This window comes from Galeopterus variegatus, unplaced genomic scaffold (genome assembly GCF_000696425.1).
Source record: "Galeopterus variegatus unplaced genomic scaffold, G_variegatus-3.0.2 Scaffold28, whole genome shotgun sequence".
Classification (NCBI taxonomy): Eukaryota; Metazoa; Chordata; class Mammalia; order Dermoptera; family Cynocephalidae; genus Galeopterus; species Galeopterus variegatus.
The window spans coordinates 377,996-399,175 of NW_007726139.1; the positions used below are offsets into that span (position 1 = coordinate 377,996).

At 37.8% G+C, this 21,180-nt stretch overlaps 1 pseudogene; it reads left to right on the top strand.

The window, feature by feature from the left end:
• Positions 1-14,224: 14,224 nt before the first annotated feature.
• Positions 14,225-21,180, top strand: part of LOC103588210 — a 55,513-nt pseudogene continuing 48,557 nt past the window's right edge.

Here is a 21,180-nt window from a genome sequence, read left to right on the forward strand (position 1 = left end):
CAAGCTCTTTTCCTCCCTGCTGCGGTGTTGTTTACTCACAGAGGATTTCCTCTTCCAGAGTTTGCTTACACTTCGCTTCCCCAGACTTTGTGTCATCATTTGACAAATGGAGTTCATAAAATATTTATTGAGTATCAACCCCACTTAGGATACAGTGCAGTGGGTACACAATGACTATAACAATTACCAGCATTAGTTATCAATTTTTAGATAGAAGCATTTGTTCTTACTTTGGTTGTTGAAAGTGAGTATGTAAGCAAATGTGGGAGCAGGGGTCCTTCCTCCGATGGCAGCCAGTTTAAACATGTAGATGTGCTGGCTGTCCTGTGTCAACTTGCCTCAACCATCTTAGATTTCCTTTCCCTGGACAGCTCTAGGGTAGTGTCAGCCACAAGGGGATTTTGCAGGCAATTGAGAGGGCAGAAGTGAGGTAGCGGCCATTTTTACACTCTGAAGACTGGTGTAAGGCAGGTGTTGTGACAGCTCACACACATTATCTCTGAACTTCTGGCTCCCCTGTTGGCAAGGGCCACACCCTGTCCTACATGTCCAGTGGTTCCATTGGATCTCCTCCTTTATCTTCTCTGTGTCCTGGGCCAGGAGCTAGCGCAGCTTTGTAGAGAAGGGCATGGGCTTCTCCTGCAGGCCACCTGCCTCATTGACAATGACGCTTGAAGGCATGAGAGACTGCTGCAACTTCCAGGCTTTCTTTGTCTCCCCACTTCATGTCCAATTTCCCTTCGCAAGCATCAGCCCTGCTGACTTTTAGTCCCACCCCAATACAGAGGTAGCAAAACTATGTATGCTGCTCATCGGCACCCACATGAGGTGTGTAAGATCATTGCTATAATACATCCCTGACTATGTATCGCCTACAGTGATAGCTTTCTGATCTGCTTTCTGATCACACACAGCCTTACTGATATAGTGGGTGTCACATCCTCCATCTGGACCTCTTGTTGTGCACACGTCAATGAAGTAAGCCTACATCTTTAATCACATTTAGATAGCACATCGGATGTGCTATCTAAATCCCACAGCGTAGGGCCGGCCCAGTGGCGCACTGCTACAGTGCGCCACTTGGGAAGTGTGGCGGCGCTCCCGCCGAGGGTTCGGATCCCACATACAGACCGGCCGCTCACTGGCTGAGCAAGGTGTGGGGGCAACACCGAGGGTTGCGATCCCGTTGCCGGTCCCGGTCCGGTACGGGCGCGACACTGAGGGTTGCAATCCGTTGCCGGTCACGAAAAAAAGACAAAAAGGAAAAAAATAATAATAATAAAAAAATAAATCCCACAGCGTCAACACTGTTCTGTGTGTTTGTACATTAACTCATATAATCCTCCTAGCAGCAACTGCACACTTCTGTTATCATTCCCATTTGCTGAGGAGTACACTGAGGCCCAGAAAGTGAAGTAACTTGTTCAAGATCCCACAGCAAGTGATACATCCACAGTGCAAACCAGGCAGTCTGGCCTCACAGATTCTGTTTATAACTGCTCTGCTGGGCTGCCCCTGACGAGGCTGATGGAGAAATCTGTCATTGTTATTGTTCTTGAGAAGCCACTGACACTTTCTCCCTCTTTACTTCCCAAGAGCTCTTAAGCCTCAAGCCTTGCAGTCTCCATCTGGCGTCTCACACTATCCAAGCTTTCTCTATCATCCTCATCTGTCCTGCACTGCTTCCTCTTACAGGTTCCTGGGGTTTGGCACTTTGGCACACATGTGTCTTTTCCCTCCTTGGTGTCTTGTCCCTGTGGCTCTCTGCCTGGAGCACAATGTCCTGTCCTTCCTGTCTGGAAAGCCCCTCGTCATGCTTCATGGGCGAGTTCAAGTGTCTGCCTCTCCAAGCGTCTTCCTCAACTCCTTCCTGCAGGCAACTGCCCATAGCATATGCTAGTGTATTATTTTTCTTTACATTTGAATCAAGTTCTTCACCACCCCCCAATCCTGCAACTTCCCCAAGGATGTGAGCCAAATCTTATTTATCTTTGTTTCTCTAATGACTACCCAGTGCCTGACAGGGATATAGAAGGTACATAATAAGTGTGCGTGTTCCTCAGCCAAAATACTTTACTGTGTTGAGATTTCTTCCAAACATTAAGATCAATACCTAAGAAAAATTCTTTCTGAGCTTCTATCATCTTTGAGAGATTCATTCTTCAACTTTTTCTTTGGTAAATATTGATTGGTACATCTTTTACTGAATATAATGTACAGATCTTGACAGTATACACACACACACAGACACACACACACACAATTACTCAAGTTTAGCCACACAGAAAATACACCTTTAAAGTTGTAATTGTTGTAGGCTGTTCCTCCAAGAGAGCTACCTAGCACATAGGCACACTTTTAACTTCATGCTGGGTGGGACCTAGATCAAAAGACAAAAGTAATAAATGTGAGAGTGATAGTCATTGAGAGGGAGCTGTGTACCCTAGTTGCAAATGATAAGTTTAAAACTTCTCTCATTCCACTCTGAAAGCATTAGGGCCTGTTTTCCCTGCAAGGATTAAGATCCAATCATCTGGAGTAAATAGATCAAGGACTTTATAAGCCACAGGTCTCATAAAATTTCTTCTCATAAATGCATTGTTTTAATAAATGTCTTCAAAACCAATAATGCTGAGTTTATGATGTGTATTCAGACAGTCAATGAAAAGGTGGAGAAAAGAGAAAGCAGCAATAAAATACCTGCCACTTGATGAGTCAAATTGTAAGCAATGTGCAGCTTTGTAAACTTGGCTGAGCGAAAATGAGCACTGGACTAACAAAAGGGATGGTTACAAGATCAACTCTTGCATCCAAATCTGATCCAAACCAGAATAAGCTTTTCATTTCACTTGGTACTGTGTTTTGCACATTGTAGGCACTTAATAACCATCTGCTAAATGCATGAATGTGTCAACCGTGCTTTGTCACTCATCTGCTTTCCTAATATTAAAATATCTGATATATTGAGTTTTATCATTTTCATATGATTCATACAAATTAAACTTTGGCAAAAACAACAAATCTAGGCAGCAATGTGAGTAATTCATTCCAGGAAAAATAAATGCAGCCAGATTGTATGGTAAACTTACCCTTGCAGTGAAACCATTAAAAAGGATTTTTCAATTCCCCTTTCTTTCATTCTTCTGCTTTATGAGACTTTGTGAACCAAGAACTCACATGGTCAAGGCAGAGCTGGGTGTGAGCCCCTCTTTTGTAGCGCTTGCCAATGGAGATAAAAGAGCCAAAAGGAGCGCAGAACAACGTTCTGTCTACATGCTCTTAGCCACCACTCATCATAGTCACCATCATCACTTAATATTTATCGCAGCTAATCCTAGGATTGCCACAGAAAGGTCATTTTTCAAAATGAGTCTAGCTGCCATTTCTTTTTCTAACAATTAATAAATTTACCTAAGACAAAGAGATGATTCCACTGGAGCCATTTTATATTCTAATGCACAGAAGCATATAATTGAAGACGGACTAGAGTTAAGTAAGAAAATTCTCTGTGTTAATCCCTTAAAATAATAATAGTGAGTTTGAAGGACTGGCTTCCTGTTTTCTTTAAAAAGAAAGCCATAGGCTTTTCCTTTTAAAAACAGAGACATCTGAGTTTCGGTAACTGGTTTTAAATATGTTTGTGTTTTGTTTAATTTTTTTACTAACCTTACCAGGTGTTTGAGTTGATGTGTACATTTTGCCAAATAACTTAGTAGGATGAATGTGTAAGAATAGCCTAAGTATCAAAGGTCTCCAAAAGCTTTTAGAAAACTATCGTGACCCTTCCAAAACATTATCTAGGTGCTGAACAGCGCGAAGGAAAGGAACTATTCCCTAGGCTTTAGGAACAAATCATACAAACAATATTTCCCCACAGTCCTAGCTAATAGCAATATTACTTTTGGTGGGGGGTGGGTAATAATCCTAATAAGCATACAGTTGAAGTTTGCCTTTGCTTAAATGACCTTTGCCCTTTCTTTTTCATTTTTAATTGTCCCCTTCCAATCAATTCTTAAGATTGTGGCAGATTGTAGTTTCATAAGATGGTTACCACAATATCTTCTATCCCAGATTTCTTCTAAAACCTTACCACTCCCTCTATCAAGATATGAAGACTATGTCCCCTTCTCTTGAGTCTAAGTTCGCCTTTGTACCACCTCAATCAATACAGTAGAAGCAATGCTTTATGACTTCTGAGGCTAGGTTATAAAAATGCAATTAACTTCCCCTTTGTTCTTTGGAATGCTTTTTCTTGGATCTCAGCCACCATACCATAAGTAAGCGCAAGCAGCCTGTGGAGAGACCTATTTAAATGAAATCAAAGTTCTCAGATCCTGAGCCCTAGCTAAGCTTCAAAGTGACAGCCAATACTGATCTGACAGCCATGTCAGTGAACCATCTTAGAAGTGGGTCCTTCAGACCCCTTTGAACCACACGGGGTGATACCACATGGAGCAGAGACAGGCCATTCCCATTGCGGCCTAGCCAAGTTCCAAATTTATGAGCAAAATGAATAATTGTTGATTTTTTAAACCACGAAATTTCAAGGTGGTTTGTTATGCAGCAATAGATAACTGATACATCCTCCCAACCATCTGTATAATCTGTTATCTTTCCACTTTTATTACCAATGTTCTAAATTCAGGTTCTCATCACTTGCCTAGAATATTGCAAAAGCTCTTTCCTTCTCTCCAGTCTCTCCCTGGTTGATGTTCACTTCCACAGTGCATCCTCTTAACTTGCCAACTTACATCTTGTTTATGTTACTCTCTCTCTCAAAAATACAGAAAAAGTTCAAGCTGTGATTTGTATTTGTCTGTTCCTGTTGTTTATAACAAAACACACAGAACTGGGTATTTTGTAAGAAAATAGAATTTATTACTTACAGTTTCAGAGGCTGAAACTATTGGAGCTATTGGGGGCAGAAAAGAACATACAAGAACAGGTATAATGAGGACAGGGCCAAGATAAAGAAGACTGACCCAGAGTTTTCAGAGTAGGAAGTAAAGCAAGAGATTAAAATATCAAACAAAGGAAATGACTGGGGAGTGGAAAAAGAAATGTAAGGAAGATACTCAAGATAGTTTAGAATATTCATGAATTTCTCTTATTGTTTTAAATGGTTTTGTTTTATTAAAGTACATTAAAACAGATACCAGGCCTGACGAATCCCTGAGCAGACCAAGCCAGTTAGGCCTAATATGTGACCTTAACTTTGCTTCACTTGCAAACATAAGTAAAACTTAACTTGGGCTGGTTCTTGTATATGACTATATTAAAGAAAAACAAAACTTAAGCTAAACAAATCAGAAGCCACAAAGTAACTTATATAACTTGGGACTTTTCAGCAGGATTGACTGAATGAGGTAACTGTATAATTACAAACCAACAAATATTTTCTTTGCTCTACTTCCATGCTCATCCTATAAAAGCTTTGCCCTTGAGTTCCTTGTCAGAGCCCCCAAACCACTTTTGGTGTGGAGCTGCCCAATTCATGAATTGCTGATGGTTCAAATAAACCCTTTAAAATTTTGTCGTGCCTCAGTTTACCTTTTAACAGTTTATTGTAATGATTAATGTGTTCCTTATAGGCAAAGTTAACTCTGGAGTCAAAAGAAAACCTATATGAATCCATCAGGTCATAGTGCATATTCCCAACCCTAACACAATTCATTGTTTGGTATGACAAATAAATATTGAGTGCCTACTATTTGTCACACATTATGCTGTAGACAGAGCAGTGAATAATACAAAGTCCTAGCCCTCACACAGCTTATATTCAGGTTGGGTGTGGCAGAGAATTAAAAATAAACAAGAAAGGCCGGCTTGTTAACTCAGTTGGTTAGAGTGTGGTGCTGATAACACCAGGGTCTGGGGTTCAATCCCTGTACCAGCCAGCCAAAAAATAAAAACAAACAAGTGAAATACTACATCAGAAGTTGGTAAGAGATATTAAGAAAAATAAAGCAGGGAAGGGAGGAAAGGAGCAGCAAGATAGGTGTAGGGGATGGGATGTGGTGAGTATTTTATTAAAGGGGTCAGAAAATGCTTCACTGGTAAAATTTCCTTGGGGACAGACACCAGTGAGAGTGCTAATAAAACAAAGAGAAAGTGAGAACACGTTCAAGATTAAGAAGTACACAAGGAGGCTCATGTGGCTAGGGTGGAGTAGACAAGGTACAATGTGGTAGGAGATGAGGTCAAAGAGATACTGGGCACAAAGAAGGGGTTCAGGAGTGGGGAGGAGAGATTATGACAGGCAATGGTTCTCCACCTTGAAATACATTAGAATCACCTACAGATTCCAAAATCCCTGTGCCCAGTCTGCACTCTCAGAGATTCTTTCCGAATTTATCTAGGATGGAGCCCAGACATCAGCAGTTTTCAAACTCCCCAGGTTTTTGAGAACTATTGCTGTAATGGTTTGTGTAGATCATAGGTTCATATAGTTCTGTGGATTTTGTTCTGACAGATGAAAAGCCATCAGAAGTTTTCAAAGAGAGAAGAGGCAAGATCAGTATTTTAACTAGTTCATTCTATCTGGCCTAACCGCATCAACTTCTTTATCAAGGCAAAAATATATACAGAAGAAAACAGAGCTATTCCTGAAGAGTTAAAAAATTCTTGAATAAAGATTGACTGCCCTGAGATTGAAAATTTACAGTATGTTTTGGAGAATAGATTGTATGGGACAAATTCAGACCACCTATCTCTATTTTTAACATTTTCCATAATGAACATGTGTAGCTTTTGCGTTAATAAAAGAAATTTCTCACTTAAAACATCAAAAACAGATTGAAAGAAAATTTATAAATGACAAATTGAGCATTATATTCTATTTTTAATCTATTCTTCTGGATGTGTTTATTAAGGAAAGAGTTTCATCATGGACAATGGATTACGTATTATTTTGCTAGAGCTGTGTTAACAAAGTATCACAACTGGGTAGCTTAAAACAGCAGACATGTATTTTCTCACAATTCTGAAGGCTAAAATTTCAAATTCAAGAGTCAGCAGGGCATAATCCCTCTGAGACTTTGAGTCTCATATCTTTTGCGGGGAGACACAGTTTAATCCCTAACAGATTGGTTCTCATAAAATCTTTAATAATGAATAATATAATTTATATCACACATCAACATCTTTATGAAAGCAAAAATGTACAAAGATTAAAATAGAACTACTCCCAAAAAGTCAATAAAAATCTTGAATAAAAGATGGCTACCCTAAGTTTGGGTGACAATAGCTAATATTTAATATTGTATTGTGTCTTCCAAAGTAGCCAGAAAAGAGGATTTTGAATATTATAACAACAAAGAAATGATAAACTTTTAGGTGATAGATATGCTAACTTATTAGAACATTATACAATGCATGCATGTATTGAAACAAACTGTACCCAGTAAGCATGTACAATGAAAAAAAAATAAAAAATAAAGGATGACCGCACTGAGAAATAAAATCTGTGCTATGTTTTACAGTTTTTTATACTCTCATTTTTCCCACTCCAGCAGACATTTCTCAGAGAATGAGTGAAAACTCTACAAAGTGACTTGGTTATTTTCAGTAACTTTCACTCATGGTACATGAATTTTTCATGCTTTAGTGGGTTTACATTTACAGCTGGATCCTTTCACCTTTATGGCCACATAGCTAACTCCTAACATAGGTTTATCGAAATTAGAAAGGCAACCCCATCCTTCAAATTAGCTTCACAAATTCCAGGCGAGTGGGGATTAGAATCTTATTGTAAGATCTGAGAGGGAATGGACATCAGCCCATAAACATGTTTAAAACATGTCTAACTTGATGGACAACTTAATTTTGCCTAATGAAGACTTTTGTTTTCAGCAGCAGAATGAAAATTGTTAGGCTGACAGATGAACTGTGTCGGGCACATGACCCTGGTTGAATGCTGGCTTGGTTGAGAGTCAGTAACAAGCCCCATAAAGAAAAATCCAAGCAACACATAATGCTTAACCTCAAGATATTCCGAAAGCAAATCAAATCCTTATCAAGAGCCACTGGTGTCCTAACTAAGTCGAGCCGAAATTAATGTGTTGGCACATGTGCTGTACAGGGAAAGTGAGCAAAAGAAGATGAAGAACAAACACCTACTTCTTGATATATTATCAAGCATCGTGTTTGGAATTACTCTGAAAGTGCACACAATAAACTGCATTTGACCCATGTATTATCTGCAAGTTAAATGTCTTCAAATTCATTTATTTCCACTAATCAGCTGCTACACATTTTTCTCCAGTTTCTGCCATCTGCTTTTAATTACCTAAGCAATTTGCAATCCAAATTGAAATGATAAATAGCTAATCATCACAGGCTTTCAGTTTACAGGTGCAGTCACGACTAAAAGAAATAAGCAGATTTATTTAGTTTCAAAGACAGTCAAACTTACATGAATCCAGAACATTGTCAAAGTTACCTTATTTTTTTGACATTTTGAGAGTTCATGAACAAAACCCACTCTAAGTAAACAGCTATAAAATAAATTTGGATTAACAAGGTTAACAAATAGTGTTATTTTGGGCAGAATGGTTGAAATAAAGTTTAAAAGACCCAGACTAACAGATGTCATGGAAAGAAGTAAGACTATACAGAAAATTAGCACCCCCTCCAACAACAACAACCAAAGAAACCCTGGACATTTAAAGTTAGATAACATAAATGTTTCAACAAATAATAAATTAAGTTTACCTTCATGCCATATTTATATTGATTTTGGGGAAAAGAAAACCAAGTCCTTACTTTTTCTTTTCAGACAAGGGAAATCAAGGTAAGAAAGAGAAATGAAATTAGCATTGCTGAGTGCCCACTACTTATTTATTATGTCACAAATTCAATCCTGTAAACACTCCTTAGAGATCATTTCGCCCACTTTTAATGATAAGAAAACTGAGCCTGGGAGATAAAATAAAGTCAAGTTGAGAGTCAAACCCAGGGCAGTCTGTGATTGATGGGTACCTTCCACGGCCTGATTAACACATGATGAATAGCAAAAAAGTTGATAAGAGAAAATTTCACTGTATTTTTTTTTAAAGGGCACTACTGTATTGACACATATTGGTGCTAAAAAAAAAAAATTAACAGTTCATTTTCCATTGCTACATGTCTCATCAAGGATAAAATCCAAACAATTATATATACTTGTGTACATATATACACATACATATATATGTATATACACACATTGTATTTAAGTCAATGATAAATAAGTGTTTTATTTTTAACATTCTGGTGTTTGCCAGTTTTAATAATGTGTTGACCTCTGAGTGATTAAAGGTGGAGTTTTGATGTTTCCAAAGAGAAGCAGAAAGTTCTATAAATATGCAAGAATTAATATTCTAGACTGTAGTAAGAGGTTTTTAATTATTACTGAAATAAATACATCTTATAAAGGAAACAGTTGATGCTTTTGTATTTTTACGTCTTCTTAGATCCAGTGTTTCTCAGACCTAGTGCATGGTGTACTTATATCGTAATAACCTTTAGTATTTACAAATTCAGATTCCCAGGCATTACTCCAGGAATCCATATTTTTAACAACCTCAAAGAAATATGGTAGCTTCATCCAACTTCTTCTGAGTCTTAATTTTCCAAGTGTCAATTGCTAACTCCCCAAAATGTCATGAAAACAATCTGTTGACAAAGCTGTGTTTATTGTTTGCTGTGATAAGGGAGAACTTACCTTGACGGTCTTAGTAGTTGGCAGAGGCCAAAGTTGAAATGTTAATTGAGATTTTGAAGTTTGGTTGAAAGTGGGTCTTTCAACATGAAAGCTTGCTTAAAATGGGGTAAACATTATAATATAATAGTTTAGGACTGGTGGCACAGCAAGATGAGGACACTGAAGCCAGAGGATTAAGGCGTCTTATAGTGTAAACTGGCAACTGATGCTTTCATTTGAAGAACTGATGGGCCCTTTAGAAGTTTCTGAAATAAACAATAAAGTTATTTACATCTTTCTTCCTGCTGATTGCTGTGAAAAAAACTGAGTATCTTTGGAATTTGGGAAATAAAATCTGCACTAAAAAAGAGTTACAGTTACCTCAAAGAACTGTAAAAATTCTAGGGTAATACCACTTTTTTAGAAGGGTGCAGATTGCAGATGACCATTTTATGGTCAGTTCCTCCTCTGACAAAGCCAATAGAGGTATTGGAGTTTTTAATCGGCCCTTGTCAATTCCAGAACATGGGACATAAGAAGTTTCAGATGGTTCCTAAAACTGGGGAACAAACCCTCATCTCTCCTAACTATCCCCTTTACCAGGCAGGACAGGCTGGATTCCTAGGAGTAATAATAATAAGATAAGAATAAAGTTGATTAAACAAACGTCCTTAGGCTAATACTTGATCTGGAGATCAGGATGTTTGTTCCTTAGGCTAAGATTTGAATGAAGGTCAGAAAGTTTGTTCCTTAAATAAATGCCTTATGGCTTAGGATAACATCTGTAACCAATCTCAGGTTGTCTTTGCAGATAACAAACAATTACAAACCTGCTTTGAAGAGCATACACCCTAGACCCTAAAGCACCATGGAAAATATCAGTCAAATTGCCAGACCTTACTGCTGACCATTCAGATTCACACACAAATCCTGAGACGCCCCTACCCAAGAGTTTACTTTATAAATGCTTGTAATTCTAAGTTATCAGGGATCCTGGGCTCTTACAAGCTCCCTTGGCTACCTCAGACTCCTTTGAACGGCATTCAAATAAATGCTAATTTTAATGCTGCAAATTTTGGTGTGAGAGATTTCTTAGATATGTGGGCAGCAGATGATGAAGCCCTCTTGGTTCAGTAACATTCTCAAAGAAAAATTCAAGAATGGTTAGTTTTTAAATTGACAGGAAAAGCCGTACATTTAATTACAGATCTATACAATTTCTTTTTTTTTTTTTTCGGCCATCCAAGAAAGGTGGACCCTTCATGTTACTAGGCCATCTGACTGTTGAGAATACACTTTTGAGGAACACAAAGGAGAAATAAATAGAATTGAAGGGAAATGGACAGCCAAGAAGATTGAAGTAGGTTGTCCACAAGGAGATAAGGAAGAGAAGATAAAAGAGGTTGAAGGAAAGGCAAGGAGAGAAAAAGAGCTGTAATAGATGCCACTTTGACAAAGGACTTTAGAGAAAGCAAAAGAATGCTTAAAGAGATGTTTTAGGAAGATTTTTATGGGATATGCAATAAAATTCTTTCCTTGGTCTTTCTGTGACATCATCAGTAAAAGTCATTACTTGTAAATACGTTACTACAGACCTCTGCCAGCTCCCAAATGCCAGGAGTTTTTTCATCTCTAGAAGCCACAAACCAGAGGTTATTTGGCTATGTATAACATCTCGGAGTGACAGCAGCAGGTGCTGCTTAGCATCTCACCATCAGCATTGTGCAAAAAAGCTCCTGCAAGACAACCCAAAACCCCCTTAGGATTCTAAATAGGGGAAGCATCAGAGGGAACACTAAGAGAACCATCTATGCTTGGGGTAGCAGATCACCAACACTTTGTGATTTAACTGTAGCATGAGAAGGTTTATTGACATCGCCAACACTTTCTGATTTAACTGTAGCATGAGAAGCTTTATTGACCTGAGGAAGAATTTTTTTGTGCCTTAGTAGGATGTACTCCTCTTGACTGTTCTTTCTGATACACACCCATTAGAGGTACGAGGTACATGTAAGATAAACCACAGGAGAACAAAAAACATCCTTCTTCAGTTTTACTCTGCATTCTTCTCCCTGGGACATGCCCATTATGGACATTTATTAAGAAAGAGTTAAAAAAAATTAATTGGAAAACCATTAGGCTGAGAAGGCTCCCATGCCTTTTGTTCCAATGTAAGAAAACTGAAGCCCAGTGTAAACAGTAAAATAAAACAAGTTTAACCGATCAGAAACTGCCCACTAACTTCTAACTAGGGACTTTCTACCAAATCATGCCCAAATAAGGCAAATGCCTAGCTGTAGTCAATCAAGTAATTTATTTACTTTAGTTCCTTGTTCAGCTTATAAAATCCTGCTGCCCATGCTGCTGGAGTGGAGCTCTCTGAACCTCTTATGGCTTTGAATGCTGCCCAGTTCATGAATCCTTTAATCCTCAAATAAGCTCTGCTAAGTTTATTTTGTCTAAAGTCTTTCTTTTAACGAAACTAAGACACCAGGAGACAGGGGAAAAGAAGAGAGGAAGAAATAAGCATCATTTTTATTAACAGATCTTGGAGCTGTCCCCTCCAGAGTAAATTGAATGGTGTCCCTTGGCTGGAAACATATTTCATTAAATACCCAAAGATACCAATTTAGAAGTATTATAGGACTCTGATATTTACTAAGTCAGCCAACAACTTGAGTGGGACCTTGTAATCCACTGAACTTGTGAGGACATAGAGTCTCATATGTGTTCTACCCTCAAATTTGGGTTATGTAATATCAAAGTTAATAATCTCAGGCATTAAATACAAGGCAAACAATAGGGGAAGGGTAAATCAGCTGGGATGTAACAGTCAGAGAGAGCTTCATGATACAAGAGTAAAATTATGAAATTTTCATTGCTTAATAAAGAGAAGGGAGGTGGCTGCCTCCTCAACCTCTCCTCCTTAGGGTATCTCCTCAAAAACATAATAGGTCTAAGAAGAGGCTCAACCTTTTGATTTTACAAGGCAAGTTCACAGGCCTTCTGACCCTTGGAACTGTAAACACATATCTCCAAAATAAAATCAAGAATCTTTCAGGAAGTATATGAAAAACAATCAAAAGGTGCCTCCATTTGTTTCTCAAGGTGATAAGAAAAGATAACTGAGTTTTCTTCTACTTTACTGTATAAATTTGTGTAAAATTCTGTCTGGACTTTGTAGTCACTTTCGTCTGACTTTAAGTGCAATAATTTATATTCAATAGTTTTTCAATGATAACTTGTATTCTTTTTTCTATATTGATATGAAGGGGACCTTTGTTGGTAGGATTGTTTTATTTCTCCAGCAGTGACAATCAGGAAGCAGTAATCCATGTGCCCACAAGGCAAAAAAGACAAATAGTTTAGAGGGATGAGGCTGGATGATTGTTGGCTGGTATTTACTGTGAACAGTCATGAAAGAAAGGAGCAGTCCTTCCACAGAGAGTAGAACCTTATTATTAGAGGAGAACTGTACTATGGAACCTCCATGTCATATTTTCATCATTCTAACATATCCTGAGTTTCTTCTTTGCCCGCATATCCAATCAGTCAGAAGACCTGACTTTTCATGTTCCAAAAATCTCTTTCAATCTTCTGCTTCTCTCTATTCACATAGCCACCATCTGAGACCATAAAGCCATTATATCTTCCCTAACAAGTTTCATTATTTTCAAATTTTGCTGCCTCTCAAACCATTTCTCTATATAGCTATGAGTTATATTAAAACATGGTGTACAAGAGCCTCCTTCATCTGGCTCCTGATTACTTCACCACCTTGATTTCTCCTGACTCCAAATCTCTTTCCCCCCTTCTTAAATTTATGGTACTGCCATAGTGAATTATTTGATGTTACTTAAACATTCTTACTCTAGTCTCTGGGATTTTGCCCAGGCTGTTCTCCTGGTGAGAATTATTTGCATCCATCCCTTCCTCTATTCCCCATCCTCCTCTTCCCAAATATTTACTACTTTTTTCTCTTCATTTAGGACTCAACCAGGATGTATAATCCACTTCTGAATTTGTCTGACCCTTCCAAAGCATACCGATTTCCCCTATAGCACCTTGCTTTGACTTAATTAATAATTATCACATAGTGTCATAATTGCCAATTTATATTATCTTTTATACTATAATATCTTCGGAAGAATTTTTAATAAGTGTTTAGCAATCGAGGCAAAAGGTTAATGTCCATGTCATTGTGATCCAGGGTTTCCAACGAGGTCCCCAAGACCCGGCTTCCTTCCAGTCCTCGGCTCTGCCCTCTTGTATGTTGCTTCACTCCCAGACTGCTCTTGGCGGTAACAGGGATACCAACAGCGCAAGGTCTATGTTCTCTCAAGCCCAGTAGAAAAGAGTTTCTTTCTCTCCCTGAAGTCCCAGCAAAATATCCTTACTGAATGCCATTAGCTCTGAATTGAGCCAAATGCCAATTCTTGAAGTAATCACTCTGGCCAAAGAGAATAAGATACTCTGCTTAACTGGGCTTGAAAACATGCTGATTCCTGGAGCCAGAAATGGAGGTTATGCTAACAGAGGAACATGGAGTACAAGGGATCATTCTTCAGAAGGCAACAGAGTTCAGAAGGTAATATGATTACTGGTATCAAAAGAAGAGTGAATACAAGCTGAGAAGTAAAAACAAAACAAAACAAAACAAGTGTCCACTATAGTAATTAAGTGACATAGCTGTGTCAATCAATATACTCTTTGTCAGGCTAAGAAATTACAGCTTTGCAGTTGAATCCAGCCATAGACATTTTATTTATTTATTTTTTTCATACCAAAAGTTTTATTCCAAAGAAATACTAAGTATGTTTCTTATTCTGCCTAAATAGCCATGTCTTCAAGTTCTTCTCATTTGATATGCAATCCTGTTAATCTGAAATGCCTGAATTTCTTGGTACTCTGCTTTAGAGAGTTTCATAAAATTTTCTGAAAAATCTGAAAGGAGGAAGAAAAGTCTAACACCTCTATTTTTTCGATTAGGTTACTGACTAGAAAGGCTCTGAGAGCCCCGGTGGACTGGCTTCCAGTCGAGTGTAGTCCCCACGCCGCCTCCAGTGGTTGGCTGCATGTTGAACATTTAATGTGTGGTGGATCCTCAACCTTAGCTGCACAATAGATCACCCACCCGTGCCTGAGCCACAGCCTAGACTAATTAAATCAGAAACTGGCATCCTCAGGGAAACCTCGGTACTTTTTTAAAGTCATGCATTACATTCCCACATGCAGCCAAAGTTGAGAACTACCAATTTTAATAAAAACTTCCTCAACCGTAGACACTTTAAATCTCTTTTATACAGTGTTTTAACTAATCTCTCCCTGTAAATTAGGTTTCTTTGGGAGCTAAATTGAAATTCGTTCAGGTTTTTAGGAATCTGCATAAGAAATGGAATATTTTCAACTGCATTCTGCAGCTTCCAAAAAGAATTTATGATTATATGGACTTTGACTTAAACTTTAAGTTTGATTATGATATTTTAAACTTGATTGAGTTTTCTTAATAAGTTGGACACATGAAGAACATTTTAGGGAGAAATGGCTAATTATGGGTAATAAAGGCAAGAAATAGTACTTTTTATGTAATTGCAATTCGAAATGCTTAATAATGATTTAAGCATAAAAAATAATTTGTTTATTATGTGTAATTTGGTTGAAATATTCAATTTATAGTAAAAAGTTAGGTTAACATGACAAACCAGGGCAGGAAAGATGGAAAAGGCCAATTTATGTTAAGTAAAAAGGTACTGTTTAACAACCAAGAAAAACTTTAAACATACTTTTTCCCTCTCTGGGAATTTCAGTACAACTTAGCTGCTCAGAGAAAAATTTCCCTCTCACAACACCTTTTTGTGATGAAAGCAGGCTGCCAAGAAAACTCCCACAAGATAGAAAGAGGTCTGAAGAATGTCTGTCTTGAGTCAGGTGTTATAATTATTTTTGACACCACTTTCACAGTAAGATTCCTTAATCTTCCTGAAATTTTATATAAGAATAAGTCAAGCACCTGCTACATTATATGTTATTGCAGTAGTCTATTCAATCTTTCCTATTCATATTTAGGAGATAGAGATATTTACTAAATAGGAAAATATTTATAATAAATAAATAAATAGATAGATAGGTATTTAGGAAATATCTTTATCTCCTAAAGTATGAACAGGAAAGATTGAAGAGACAACTGCAATATCTAGTATCTCCTAGGTAGTCTGGACTGCCCTAGAAGCATCAGACAGATTATTTTCATGCTTAAAATAAACACTTTCCTAAATAAAAATTTGGTGGTCACAGTTTTACAAAGCTATTTGATATAAGACATTCTGGTATGGAATCTGTTCCCAAAGGCAGCATGATAAATCAGAAAAAAACATTGAATTTGGAAGTCAGATGCTTTTAGTGAAAGTCCCAAGCCTTCATCTTAAAACTTTTGTGACCTTTAAGAGTTTTCTCATCTCCATGAAGGAAAATTATCTTCTATCATAAAGTTATTGTGTGGATCAAAAGGAAATCAATAACGTATGTGAAGGAGCTCTGCAAACTACACAGTTATGGTCTCTGCCTTGATACTTCCCTATAATGAAGCTCTTGAAAATTGTAAGAACCAAATACATTATGATGGCGTCAAGACAGATTAGCAAGATTATATATATACAGATAAATATCTTCCAAATCACAGTGCACTAATAACAAACAATAGTAGTTAACATTGATTAAGCACTAATTATATGCATGGTACTTGGCAAGGCTTTCCTTTCCAAGACTCACAAAAATCCTATAAAGTAATTAATGTCATTTTGTCCATTTCGTATATAGAAAAGCCAAGGCTAATAAAGATTAAATAAGTTCCCTGAGTCCACATAACCAGAAAGTGTGGATCTGGGACTAAACCCAAGCCACTTCACTCAAAGCCAATATTCTTAGCTATTATGCTTAACGTAGCTTCTCCATCCATATAGGTTCATGTGGTTCTAAAATACTCCCTTATGTAAGTGTGAAATTGATTGGTGATTAAAAATAAAGCCTCACAATTATTGGGGAAGTGATCAATCATTTAATAAACAACTTTGAGAAAGTTAACTTTTTTTTTTTGCTTTATCACAGCTGCATACACCAGAACATTTTTAAAAAGTAAAATAAGCTAATCACTTTTTAAAGTTTCTTAAGCCTTTGTAAAGCTTTTTAAGTCATGAGTCTTTTTAAGGCTGATTAATATCCCATTGTATGTATATATTACATTTTGTTTATCCATTCATCTGTGGATGGACCCCTGGGTTGCTTCCACCTTTGGGCTATTGTGAATAATGCTGCTATGAACATGAATGTACAAATATATGTCTACCTGTCCAAGTTCCTGCCTTCAATTCTTTTGGGTATATTTCTGATGTGGAATTACTGGATCATATGACAATGCTATTTTTAATTTTTTTTTTGGATCTTCATGTCTTACTGTTTTTAATAGTAGCTGTGCCATTTTACATTCCTACCAACAATGCATAAGATTTCAAAATTCACCACATCCTCACCACCACTTATTAGTTTCTGGGTTTTTTTTAAAATAATAACCATCTATGAATTTTCTAATTAAAAAAATACGTACATTATTTTCAAATTCTAAGATGAAAGACCTTCAAAAACTGTAAATGAGAATTAAGAAAAATATAGTGAGATTTTGTTAAATGTGAAAATGTTGAGGATTTCATGTTCTTAAGTCATGTATATAGGGTCTCTGTCTTGAGATTTCCTTACAATGAAGTTCTTATAACTTCTAGGAAAGTCTTTCTCCTTCTGATATTCTCCATCCAGTTGCTGAGATCGCCCTGTCATTAACTGACATGCAGCCCCACCTTGACCTTTCCAATATCCCTTATATTCATTTGATAACTAGCCCATGCTAACTATCCTAAGACATGTTTCTAAAATCTCCTCTCTTCCTCATCACCACTGTCATTGCCTTGGTGTGGCCTTCAGCTCTCGTCTGGTCTGGAGTATTTTCCTCTCCTCTCTACCCCTGCAAAGTTATCCTTCAAACACGCAAATGTGATTATATCATTGCCTTGCCTTTGCTCTGCCAACATCTTAAGCCGAGCTTCTCAAACACGGTATGTCAAGAGGTACTTTTTCAAAAATGAAGCATGCAAGTCATCCTAAAGCATCGATTTTCTTGAGGGAGAAATAATGCAGAACAATAATTTACATATCAAAAGAAATATAGTTGCATTGTCATTGAATGCACACCTGCATAAATTGAAACAAAACCAGAGGCTTCACAACTTTTTTCCATATGAGAACTTTGGACCCTGTGGGCTTCTGTGCCACAACCTCAGGGTTTATTTCTCTCTGTCTATAAGGGCACATTGAAGGGGAACCTGAGAAACACTAAAACTCCTCAGCATGTCATCCAAGGACCCCTATGAATTGGCACTTGCCTAGATCTGTAGACTCACTTCCTTCTACCTCCCTCCACATTGATGCCCAGTGCTACAAAAATGCCACATAAATTGTGGTTTCCACAATGTCACCCTGCTATTTCATGTGTCCATGTATTTCACATACTATTCCTCTCATGGACGGGGTTTCCCCATCCTATCTCTCTGCTAAGCTGTTCTATGTGGTGAACTCCATTTGCTCCTTTCTGCTCCTCCCAAATATCATTTCTTCTGTGAAGTCTCTCCTGACTCTTTTCTCTACCCTCCAGCTCTGCAGAGTGTTACTTCATACCTTGACCATACTTGATTGCTCAGATCATGTTACATTGTGCTGTCAGTTCGTACATCTGTCTTCCACTTTAGAATGCCAATATTTGGGGGCAGTATATGATTAAAGCATAGTTTCTAAAGGTACACAACATGGTTTAGAATCTTGTGCTACTATTTTCTACCTGTGTGGCTTTAAGTACATTAGTTAATTTCCCTTTACCTGAATGTTCTCTGGAAAATAGGGTCAACATGACTGCTTACCTTGCAGGGTGTGGTCAGACTTCTATGAGATAACACAGTTCCAGGGCCTAGAAGACCCCCTGGAAAACAATAAACATTCACAAATATCATCTGCTTTTGTATTCATTTTAGAATCCTCAGAACCTGCCACAGAGTAGGTGCTTAGGAAATATTTACCGAGACAAATTTAATTTCCTTCTTACCATCTACATGTTTTAGCCTTCCATTGCTTTTCTTTGGCTAAAATAAAAACATACTTTTTTAAAAACTGAAAGAAATATTGGTGACCAAGAAACTTCAAATGTACTGCTCACATCCTTGATGTTTTAAATTATGACTCATGCCCTGCTTTAGTGTTGGTGGGGATGGTGTCATGTCACAATAATTAAATTAAAAGAGGAAGAGGGCTGGCCCGGTGGCGCACTGCTACAGTGCGTCGCTTGGGAGCGCAGCGGCGCTCCCACCGAGGGTTCGGATCCCACATACAGACCGGTTCCCGCTCACTGGCTGAGCGAGGTGAGGGCGCAACACCGAGGGTTGCGATCCCATTGCCGGTCCCGGCCCGGTATGAGCGCGACACTGAGGGTTGCGATCTGTTGCCGGACACGAAAAAAGACAAAAAGGAAAAAAAAAAATTAAAAGAGGACGAAATTAAACCGCTGAAGTTTTGAAAAGGAGTATGTCTTCCATTCTGCTCTCGGGAGGTGATTCAAACCTCCACGCAGAATACGAAAAGAGAACTTATGCTTGGAGACCCATCTTTCAGAGTTATGAAAACCAATTACACATTTGTTGAAAGGAAAGCATTTCTGCATTTGGACAATAACTTCACAAAGAGTGAGAAGACTGCCAGAAAGCATGTATAATTGCTTGGACTGCTGGGGGTTTTATTCAGAGACTTGAGGCTAGTGATAGACGAGCCTAAAGGATTGCTTTAAATAAACCAAACCTCTCGGATTAGCATTGCCGGGCTTAGAGCCCCCTGGGAAAAGCCCGTCTCCTGTGATTTCCAGTATACTCCACTTCCAATGAGCTGGAAATACCACAAGAAAACCACTGTTCTCACGGTATTTTTGCCTTTTCCATTTCTGGTTTTAGCTAAGGGAAAAAAAAAATGGTACGTGCAGATTAAAAATGGCATGTGTATACGACATAAAAATCAGAGTGTCCAAACATTTGATCTTTAAACTAAATAGAATTCACTGTGAAGTTCAAATAAATTAAAATAAAGTAACTTTGGGCATATTCTCATACATTTCAGTGAAGCAGATTTATGCTTACAAGTGAGCCAGATTTATTACACGTTGACTATCCTAAAGTCGTATTGCATATAGATTGACCAAAGGCAAAGTAGCAGAATTAAATAACGAAAGTTGGTTACTATCTATAAATTTTTGTTTAGGAATATTTACTTAAACCACTTTCAAAAATGTGCTATAAATAAATAAGCATATTTAAATAAATATTTGGGTGTTTTCCTAAAAGAGATTGACTTTTGTCTATTTACAATTTTGCAAGAAAGATTTAATTCCATGTTTAGATTATGCTTCAATAAAATACAACAAATATTTATGGATCACCAACTATGTGCCAAGCAAGAGTGCTAAGAGCTGAGAGCTCAGAACATACTTAAGGGCACTGTTGACATCTGCTAATTCTTTTTAAATGTGTGCAATTGAGAATATTTAGATAGAATAACCAAACGAATGTGAAAGGAGAGGGGAAAGGGAAAAGATATAATGGGAATCTTCAAAGAACAATTTGAGGGTGTGATTTTCTTCAGTGATGTGCTTAATGCTTTATCTATTATTAGAAGCAGAAAAAAATGACTAAAAATTGAGTAAAACTTCATGGGTTTTTTGCCTGTAAAATCTTGATTTTTGCAAGAAAGTACTATTTAAATCTACCTATAAGGAAAAACAAAAAGACAAAGAGCATTTCAATTTTCTGAATGGCACATATAGCAATTATTCATAAACCAATTAAGGAGATCCTGGAATTAAGGTGAAAACATATGTTGTTATTCATACATGTAAATATTAATAGATACATTTAATTGAATCTGCTAATATTTTACATACATAATATGTACACTGAAATGCAGGTGCTATATAATGGTTTATGACCTCAGAATAAGGAGTCTGTCAGATATACTCAAGTCTGAGATTTGGTCCAATTTCTTTATAGCTGTGTGAGCATAACTGCTTAACTTCTCTAAGCTGCAGAGTCCACACCTGTAAAATAAGAATTGTAACCATACATACCTAAAAAATGTATTGTGAGAATTAAGTGGTAATGCACCTAAACTGTTGAATTGACTGCATAACAAGAATGCAATAGGGGCCGGCCCGGTGGCGCACTGGATAGTGCGCCGCTTGGGAAGCGCGGCGGTGCTCCCGCCCGAGGGTTCGGATCCCACATACAGACCGGTTCCCGCTCACTGGCTGAGCGAGGTGCGGGGGCAACGCCGAGGGTTGCGATCCTGTTGCCGGTCCCGGTCCGGTACGAGGGCAACACTGAGGGTTGCGATCCGTTGCTGGACACGGAAAAAAGACAAAA